The sequence below is a fragment of the Arachis hypogaea genome, chromosome 3 (assembly GCF_003086295.3).
Source record: "Arachis hypogaea cultivar Tifrunner chromosome 3, arahy.Tifrunner.gnm2.J5K5, whole genome shotgun sequence".
NCBI classification, from domain to species: domain Eukaryota; kingdom Viridiplantae; phylum Streptophyta; class Magnoliopsida; order Fabales; family Fabaceae; genus Arachis; species Arachis hypogaea.
Genome location: NC_092038.1, coordinates 41,882,451 through 41,885,012, shown reverse-complemented (window position 1 = coordinate 41,885,012; position 2,562 = coordinate 41,882,451). Strand labels below are relative to the sequence as shown.

The following is a 2,562-nucleotide window of genomic DNA, read 5'->3' as shown; positions in this document are numbered from 1 at the left end:
ATCCTAGTGTTTAACGCCAGACTGCTGCCTATTTCTGGCGTTGAACGCCAACTCTATGCTTGTTTCTGGCGTTAAACGCCACTTTGCTGCTTTTTTCTGGCGTTTAACGCCAGCTTTCCTCAGGGTGCAATCCTGGCATTTAAACGCCAGACTGTTGCTTGTTTCTGGCGTCAACACCAGCTTCATGCTCTGTTCTGGCGTTAAACGCCAGCCAGATACTCCTTATTGGTGTTTAAACGCCAGTAAGCTCTTCCTCTAAGGTGTGCTTTTTCTTCTGCTGTTTTTTTATTCTATTTTTAATTTTTGCAATTGTTTTGTGACTCCACATGATCATAAACCTAATAAAACATAAAAGAACAATAGAAATATAGATAAATAAAAATTGGGTTGCCTCCTAATAAGCGCTTCTTTAATGTCAATAGCTTGACAGTGAGCTCTCATGGAGCTTCACAGATCATCAGAGCATGATGAGGGCCTCCCAACACCAAACTTAGAGTTTGAATGTAGGGGCTTCTCAACACCAAACTTAGAGTTTAGTTGTGGCCTCCCAACACCAAACTTAGAGTTTGATTGTGGGGGCTTTGTTTGACTCTGTATTGAGAGAAGCTTATCGTGCCTCTTTTCCATGGTTGTAGAGAAAGATCCTTAAGCTTTAAACATAAGGTAGTCCCCATTCAATTGAAGGACTAGCTCTCCTCTGTCAACATCAATCACAGCTCCTGCTGTGGCTAGGAAAGGTCTTCCAAGAATGATGGATTCATTCTCATCCTTCCCAGTGTCTAAGATTATGAAATCAGCAAGGATGTAAAGGCCTTTAACCTTCACTAACACGTCCTCTACCAATCCATAAGCTTATTTTATTGACTTGTCTACCATCTCTAATGAGATTCTTGTAGCTTGTACCTCAAAGATCCCCAGCTTCTCCATTACAGAGAGTGGCATAAGATTTATACCTGACCCCAGGTCACACAGAGCCTTCTCAAAGGTCATGGTGCATATGGTATAGGATATTAAGAATTTACCAGGATCTTGTTTCTTTTGAATTAGAGTTTGCTGAACCCATGTATTTAGTTCACTAATGAGCAATGGAGATTTATCTTCCCAAGTCTCATTACCAAACAACTTGGCATTCAGCTTCATGATGGCTCCTAGATATTGAGCAACTTGCTCTTCAGTTACATCTTCATTTTTTTCAGAGGAAGAATAGTTCTTAGAGCTCATGAATGGCAGAAGGAAGTTTAATGGAATCTCTATGGTCTCTATATGAGCCTCAGATTCCTTTAGGTCCTCAATAGGGAACTCCTTTCTGTTTGGGGGACGTCCCATGAGGTCTTCCTCATTGGGGTTCACGTCCTCCCCTTCCTCTTTGGATTCGGCCATATTGATAATATCAATGGCCTTGCACTCTCTTTTTGGATTCTCTTCTGTATTGCTTGGGAGAGTACTAGGAGGAGTTTCAGTGATTTTCTTACTCAGCTGACCCACTTGTGCCTCCAAATTTCTAATGGAGGACCTTGTTTCACTCATAAAACTTTAAGTGTCCTTAGATAGATTAGAGATTATGTTTGCTAAGTTAGAGGGGCTCTGCTCAGAATTCTCTGTCTGTTGCTAAGAAGATGATGGAAAAGGCTTGCTATTATTAAGCCTGTTTCTTCCACCATTATTAAAGCCTTGTTGAGGCTTTTGTTGATCCTTCCATGGGAAATTTGGATGATTTCTCCATGAAGAATTATAGGTGTTTCCATAGGGTTCACCCATGTAATTTACCTCTGCCATTGCAGGGTTCTCAGGATCATAAGCTTCTTCTTCAGAAGATGCCTCTTTAGTACTGTTGGATGCATTTTGCCATCAATTCAGACTCTGAGAAATCATGTTGACTTGCTGAGTCAATATTTTGTTCTGAGCCAATATGGCATTTAGAGTATCAATTTCAAGAACTCCCTTCCTTTGAGGCGTCCCATTACTCACAGGATTTCTCTCAGAGGTGTACATGAATTGGTTATTTGCAACCATGTCAATGAGTTCTTGAGCTTCTACAGGAATTTTCTTTAGGTGAATGGATCTACCTACAGAATGATCCAGTGACATCTTAGAAAGCTCAGATAAACCATCATAGAATATATCTAAAATGGTCCACTCTGAAAGCATGCCAGAAGGACACTTTTTGGTCAACTGCTTGTATCTTTCCCAAGCTTCATAGAAGGATTCATCATCTTTTTGCTTGAAGGTCTAAATATCCACTCTAAGCTTGCTCAGTGATGAGCGGATAAGTTATATGCTTTTTGGCATTGTTTTTAGATAGTTTTTAGTAGGATCTAGCTACTTTTAGGGATATTTTTATTAGTTTTTATGCTAAATTCACATTTCTGAACTTTACTATGAGTTTGTGTGTTTTTCTGTGATTTCAGATATTTTTTTGTTGAAATTGAGGGACCTGAGCAAAACTCTGATAAAAGGCTGACAAAAGGACTGCTGATGTTGTTGGATTCTGACCTCCCTGCACTCAAAATGGATTTTCTGGAGCTACAGAACTCCAAATGGCGCGCTCTCAACAGAGTTGGA

At 40.0% G+C, this 2,562-nt stretch overlaps 1 non-coding gene across 1 annotated transcript; it reads left to right on the top strand.

The window, feature by feature from the left end:
- Positions 1-2,146: 2,146 nt before the first annotated feature.
- On the top strand, positions 2,147-2,250 carry LOC112793764 (small nucleolar RNA R71). Its single transcript, XR_003198460.1, has one exon. It is a non-coding gene; the product is annotated as a small nucleolar RNA R71 (small nucleolar RNA).
- The last annotated feature ends 312 nt before the right edge of the window (positions 2,251-2,562 follow it).